This window comes from Astatotilapia calliptera, chromosome 7 (assembly GCF_900246225.1).
Source record: "Astatotilapia calliptera chromosome 7, fAstCal1.2, whole genome shotgun sequence".
NCBI lineage: Eukaryota > Metazoa > Chordata > Actinopteri > Cichliformes > Cichlidae > Astatotilapia > Astatotilapia calliptera.
The window spans coordinates 40645561-40653411 of NC_039308.1; positions in this window are offsets into that span (position 1 = coordinate 40645561).

A 7851-nucleotide genomic window follows, 5' to 3' on the forward strand; every position below is an offset into this window, starting at 1 on the left:
CATACTAAGGGGGAATAATGTTTTATAAATTATGAATTAAATATATAAAACAAAAACATGTAAATATTGTTTCATAGTTCCATATGAAGTCTTTTTCCACAGTGGCAATAACTGTGCATGGATTCTGTAGCAATGATTTTCTCCAGAACAAGATGTAGTTCCCACGTCATGTCTCAGTAATAGTCTTAGTGTTTGTTATATCCTGTTTTATTTTGATAGACGTTCGTCTCGTGTGCCTTGTATTTAGTTCTGCAACCCTTTGTCTCATGAGTCTGCCTCTGTTTGTTTTTTGTTGTGTCCTCCCATGTTTTTCCTGTTGAGTCATAGGTTTGATTTTCCTCGCCTTGTTTTTGCACTTTATTTTGTACAGCTGTTTGGATTTGCCTTTTCCAGAATACTATGCTTTGCTGAATGATGACCTGTTAATGTCCTCAGCTTTTTAGATTACAGACTTGGCATTTTACTCTCACTGCCTTTTTGGTTCCCTGAGTTTGGGTATTATGGTCTTCTGAACTGTCTCTCTTTTTCTTCCTGCTGTTAAGTTATTCTGTCTCTCTGTGCAGGAGTGTGGCTACTCACTTATTCTTTTGCGCCCCATAGCTAGCCAAAAAGCACTATTTTATTTATTTTTGTAATTTTATTATTATTTCATCTGTTTAAAATAATGGGAAAATTCTGTTATATTAAAAGAATAGCAAAAAGAACTTGCTTGATTACCCATCAGCAGATATATGATAAGATACAGTTTAGATCTGGTTAGGTTAATGTATTTTGTCTGTCTGTCTCCTAGACATAATCTGCCCTTGATCATCTCCATAACCATTTTAAAAAAAAGTCACAGTGTCTTCCTCCCCAGCATCACTTGACACCTAGGTCATTACCTCAGGACCTCCTTGGCAGGGTTGTGGCAATAGATGTGTGCCTGCAGCACTCTGCTTTGCAAACTAATATCAAGATTGTCATATTATATTATTGGACTGCAGAATGGGTGAGGTGAATGTCTTAAGAAGCTGTCTTGGCTTTGTTGATCACTCATTTGTTGCTGCTAGGATAAATGTTTTTCTTGTTTCACAACTTAAAAACATTTCAAATTGAAAAACACACTTTCACTATCTGTAATTAACTCTAGCTAGCTCTACTATGTATAACTATGTTTGTCATTTTCTCTTTGAATCAGCAGCTTTGCATATTAGCTGCTTGGACTGCAGTTTGTTACAATGCAGACACACACAGAAGCATTAACCTTGTACAAAGATTTAGTTTTTGCAAGCTCAGTAGCCAATCGTGTCAGAGCTAATTAACGGTCTGAAATATGCTAATAAGTCAGTGTGGAGACTGACAGATATTCAATCTCTATTCCATCACACAGATGTGGTGCAGCTGAATATTGCCCAGCTTTATTTATGAATCAGCAGATTGATCAGTCATTTGACTTGATGATGAATGTGCTTGTGTGTGACTGACATCTCTCTTAAAAGATGACTTTGGCCTCCCCACAGTACAGGAGGTGAACCCTGCCCACAAAACATAATGTTTGAATCATATGAATAACTCAAGAAATTTTAAGGTGTTCTTTAAGTGAAGTTTCAACTTCTGATGATGATTTAGTTATTGTCTGTTTTCTTGAATCAATATTTTTCTCTAAAATCTGAAATATGTTTTTAAATTTAGTATTTCCTCTTGAACTTATGTTTTAAAATTGTCTTAATTCTTTATCTGTATATTTTTTTATAATCTATTCTCTTGAAGACATTAAAAATATATCCCATACTTTGACACTTGATGGGCTATTGTACTTATTAAGTCTTTCTGTAGACTAAGCTGCTAGCCTGAAGATAGTAAGGTCATCAAGACTGTACATGCAAAACGCAGCTGAGCATGTAGCTCAGGCGGTAGCACAGGTCATCATCTAATTGGAAGGTTGGTGGTTTGATCCTTGTGTCCTCCAGTCTGCTGCAGACTGAACCAAGATGAAGTGGAATTAAATATGAGCCTACACGTCTTGATCTTTGGTCTTTTTGAAAGATTAAATATTAGATTAATAAGGGTAACAGATAAAAGTTTAAGGAATCATCGGCTATTGTAATGCACCCTTAAGGAAACATGAATGTCTGAATTAAGTGGCATCAACAAATACTTGACTGACAGTAGTGCGCTTTTGTAGGAATATTTCACTATATTAAAGCTTAAAAAACTAAAAAATTGCTTGCGGCCAAAAGGAAAAAAGTAAATAACAAAATTAGCCTCTAAAATTATAGACCTAAAACTATAAGCCTGTCTACTATGTGTGCACAGACATCCAGAGTATCTATGAGGATTGGTGGTACCTGCAAAATAACACTGAAGTTACCCGCTGGAGCCTTAAACCCTTGAAAGCCTTTGAGGATGCCTTGTGATCCAAACAAAACATCCTAATCCTAGGTTATAAGAATTACTTTTTCTTTTAGAAGTCTCAGGGGTTTTGCAAGTTTAAAGTGTTTCTTCTGTTTTCTAGTATTGTTTAGGGTTTTAGGATTTTTTTTTATAATTACCAATATTTGCAAAAATTGTGCTTTTAACCACTTCTCATGGGCTTTTTTGATTCTTTGGTTACAATCCTTTCTTGGTTGCTCACCATCTGAATCAAACTATTCCTTGAATTCGTGAAAGGAAACACAGAGTCAGTACGCCTTCAGCAAGGGCTAAATTGCCCTCCCCCCGGATTGTCTCTTGGCTGGCCTGCCTCCTTCTGAAGTTTGTAACCTTACTCCAAGACAAAAATTCAATAAAAGAAAATGTTGAAAAACTATTTTCCAAAAGAAACAGTGGACATTTTGGGTTGAGAATATTTTTTATATAATGCAGACACTTGAAAAAAAATCTGTCCAATAAAAAATCTAATACAGACTAATTTAATTACACTGCTGTGTTTTGTCAGTCTAAATAAGCTGAGAGTTGATTGTTATAGGTACACCTGGTGTTTCTCCAGGAAATAGGTCCCACTGATGATGCAAATCTCCCCTCATAAATCATGGGTTTTGAGGTAATTCAGTTTAAAGATAAAAATATCTTTGCTGACTCTTGGCTTGTCTGGAAACACTTCAGAAAGTTTAAGATCCAAACATCCTGTGATTCAGACATTCAGAATCACCAAATCAAACGATTGAAACAACTAAGGGAATCCATACAAGCCATGAAGGTACTTCTTGGGACTGATATTCTATTTTTGCATCATAACTATGTATCATAAAATCTATCTTTTGGATTCTTGTGTTAGGAAAACACTTTTGATGAGTGGAGAACCTAAGGGGAGGCCAGGAGAAAAGTCAGTGTGAGAGGGGTTGATGTGAGCAGCTTTTCCTTCCCTCAGTAAAATTTATTGCCTCTTTACTTTTAATGTCTTGTCACAGTTAGTATTCACAGTCTGCTGTCATTTAGCAGTGGGTGGGTGTTATTGCTGGAGCATCCCCACTTGCCCAGAAATGACCACCATTTCTTCCTGTTTTGGATCAGTTAACCTATCTGTTCAGTGCATCACAGTGGGGTCCTGCTCCACAGTTTAGCCACTGATGCATTTATCAAGGGGTGACAAATGAGCTGTCCTTCCAGATGCCTGATTACTTGACCTTTATTCCCCAGGAGCTGAGCAGTTAGCAGGGAGCAGCGGGTGGGGTCGGTGCAATGTCCTGATGGAGCTCAGTGATGCCACTCTCATATTCTCCAAGCTGTTGTAAGAGGAAAATGCCTAGATGGAACACCCAAATGCAGACATGAACATGACTTAAGAAAGAAGTTAAGATTAACTGGTGTTGAGTTGGAGTAAGTGAAATTCTCACATTCCCTAGGAACAGCCAGAGACCGTGCACATCAGTTCCATTTGAGGCAGAGAAGCTGATGAGTATAACACATTAAAGCATGGGAGGAAAACTCTTTTTATTGGACTCTGATTCAAGATCATTACATGAATGGAATGGCATTAGCCTGTGAATGTGGCATTTCTTTTTTTTTTTTCTTCCATCTTATTTCTAGTTTTGGGCAGCAGATTGCCACTTACAGCCCTATTTATGTGTTTTCTATTGCTACTTCCCAGTTTCTGCACACAGTAAGCAGGCCTGCTGGTTATCATAAGTCCACACCACAGATAGCATTATCATATCATTAGATTAGATTATCATTAAACGCTGCATTAAACACGCAAACTCATACATGTAAACACACGCACGTACAGTACAGGCATTAACACAGTATGCTGCTGTTAATGCTCTCCTCCCGAAATTCCAACTAAATATTTTCATAGTACAACCTTCTGAAGAGGAACTGAATAGTATGTTTTCATCTTCTGCTCTTTAGATCAGAGAGATTTGGAAAACACACATGTAGTCTTACAGCAATGACTCACAATCTATAACAACTATGATTTGATGCTTCATGAATGACATACTTCAATGCTACATTCATTACTCATAGTAAGACACTGCACCTCTGCTCTTAAATAGTAAAACCTTATGCAATTCAGTTAATCGCCGCGTGCAGCTTTCAACAGAGTAGCTTATAATTTTAGATCAACCACTAGTAGTCCTGTTTTACAGGCTTTTGAGGTTTACAGTGAAATCAAAGAACAAATAGAAGTGCTACAAGGAATATTGTCATCATTTCTTTTATTTTTTGGCAGGAGTGTGCACCTTAAATTTGATCCTTAGCATCAGGCTGTCAACAGGGATGTGAGGACCTGGAAGAGCATTCAGTTCAATAAATATTGTGCATCAGATTGTACAAATTAAACACAATGTTTCACAAGATAGACAATCTCTGATCAACAACTGCCATACTCACCAAATGTGGCTCAATCCCTTTTCCCCAATACGAAATTTACATTAAAGATTCACAGGTCCAGCGCATACGGCCAGTGCTGATATGCAAATAGTTGGCAAAACATTTAAAGAGCAATCTAAAAATAGCATCAGCACTGAATGCAGTGCAGAGGTGCAGAGGGAGATGACCTCCAAATTTAATTAGAGTAAGGTTTTTCTGAGTCTGACTGTGCTGGTCTGCTGGGGCCCCCTATATGTTGGTAACATGCTCCAGCAAGAAGTCTGGAAGTACATAATCAAAAAATTCAGTTCAATTAATTGAAATTCAACCATATTTATATAGCACAAAATTACAAAAACAGTCACCTCAAGGCACTTTATATTGTATAATAAAGACACTACAACAATAAAGAGAAACCCCAACGTTCAAACAACCCCCTTTGAGGAAGTTCTTGGTGACAGTGGGAAGGAAAAACTCCCTTTTTTCCTGGAAGAAACTTCTAGCAGGACCAGGCTCAGGGGGGTGGCTATCTGCTGTGACCAGTTCAGGGTGATGAAAGTGTTAGTCAAACGAAAGTGTTAATGACTGTTTTTAATGAAGAGCTTAATAAAGCAAGAAATGGGTACTTCTCTATTTCAATTAACACAAATAAGCACAGCCTTGGAGCTCTTTTTAACACACTGGAGTGTTTAAATTCTGTAACCTTTAATCAGATTATGGTGTTGATTGAGAAAAGTCTTCACTTTCTACATTTTTTCAAGTCTAAAGTTAAATGACATAAAATTCTAAATAGCAGCTCCTCATTCTTTTATTGGTGTCCCTGGCTCCCAATCTTATTTAATGACAATCTCTATGGATGAGCTTTTAAATACTGGTACAACTGAGTTGCTCCTCAAGCTGTGTCCATGTGATTCCACAAAATTTCAGTTAAATGTCACTGCACCAAAATGCTCGGAATGAATAAAAAATATATGTAAGGGAAAACAAATAAAGGTGTAGGCTTTAACATCCATCCATCCATTTCTTCTGCTTATCTGGGGCCAGGTCACAGGAGCAGTAGCTGAATCAGAGAAGCCCAGAGCTCCTTCTCCCCAGTCACCTCCTCCAGCTTATCCGCTGAAACACTTATCCGTACACTTTGCTTTTAAGGTCCCGGTATACCCGCCCCAACTATTTTTTAAAAGATTTTTACTCCCGCAGAAACAATTTGGAAATCTGTGCCTTCCTACTTGGACCTTAGACACTGTTATCAGGTTTGCTACAGTAGACTTTTCTTGAATTGGTTGTGCAGGTTTCTCTCTTATCATTTTGTCACCACTTTCTCCACTTGTGAGTCTGTTAGCTGGAGCGGTTTGGAGCAGAGTATGAAGTGGTGAGTACTGGGACCTCCGAGTCTGAGGCCTTTGGTCTCAACCGGGAAAGAGTGGACTGCACACTTTAAGTCAGGGACGAGTTGCTGCTCCAAGGGGGAAAGTTCAGGTATCTTGGAATCTTGTTCATGAGTGAGGGAAGAGGGGAGTGGGAGATCAACAAATGGATTTGGGCTACCACTGCAGTGATACAGATACTGTACTGGTCTGTCGTGATGAAGAGAGAGCTGAGTGTGAAAGTGAAGCTGCTGGTCAATCTTCGTCCTTACCCTCAACTATGGCCACAAACTTTGTATAGTGACTGAATGAAATTGTGAGTACAATTGTCAGAACCCTTAGACATAGAGTTAGGATTTCATCCATTCTATGTGGAGGAGTAAAGCCGTTGCTCCAAAGATTTCCAAAACAAATTAATCTCTAGAACAAAACATAACAACAGCATCATAAAAGATGTACATCCAGTCATCCATCTGTAATACTCATACTCAATGTATCACCTTCAAACTCCCAAAGCTAGTGAAGATGTGCACTATTTGTCCTGTCAGACAATCAATGAGAGAGCCAAGTTCAGCTCTGGCAGTAAGCTAATTGATTGCACTGGTCTACTTTTGAACTGCTGCTGGTAGTTCATTTGGGCCACTGTGCAGTAATCACTCACAATAGATTATATTTCATCATCACGTAGTGGCTCAGTTATACCCTTCAACTGAAAAATAAATCAAGTACCTGTAAACAATAAGGATTGGCTGTCTATTGTATTATGCTCACTAAAAACAACATGTGCTGAAGTTACATCATGTGCTAAAAACGTAGTTTTTCCTCTAACATCTTTTGCGGTGACTCAATCAGAAGTTTGTTAAAGTTGTGCTTTTTTTAAAAAATCTGACAAGTTATAAACTTCATAGGTAAACATTTACAATTTACCAAGTTCTTGTAGTCTTGGTACTCCGGAGGCACTTTTCTCATATCAATATAAAACTTTCAGTTGCTTAGCATAAGTGGCCATTTTAACTTTGAACAGGATGACAATTTTTCATTTATTAATTTTTTTTTAATCCTGTGAGTTCTTGAGAGTGAGGACAAAACTTCATTTGGGGCCTCTGCACCTTCTACAACCCTCCCACCCCACCCCAATATCTGCTGCAGATGAGGAGATCAGCAGGGTGTGAAATGGCCATGGTGATTGCTCCGAGGCCATAGGGCCTCTAGCCCATTCACAGCCTGTCAACTCTCTAATAGAGCCAGAGGAGATTGGAGACAACCCCACAGTTACCAGTGCTACCCCACCATCATTATTGCCACCATGCTGTTAAAAGTATAATGCGTTTTAGATATGGAACGGATTTTCTACCAGTTTCCTACAGTATTTAAGAATTAAATAGATGTTCCTATTCTATTTTAAGTTTGATCTCAAGGGAGAAGGTGATTTAGTATGGTAGCCCTTCCTTTTAAAGTCGCCTTATTATTACGTACCAAGTAAAATATGGTCATTTATAGTGTAGAATAGAACAGATAGAAGTAAAAAATATCAGAGCTATACCAAGACAAGGGATAAGAGAAACCAAATAAAAATTATATTGTTTTAATTTTGGATTGGATGTTGACACAAATTCTAGTGAAGTAGCTGGAATTGTGTGAAAGAAGGGATACGATAATTAAATTAATATGACATTTTTGCTCTGACAGCAGC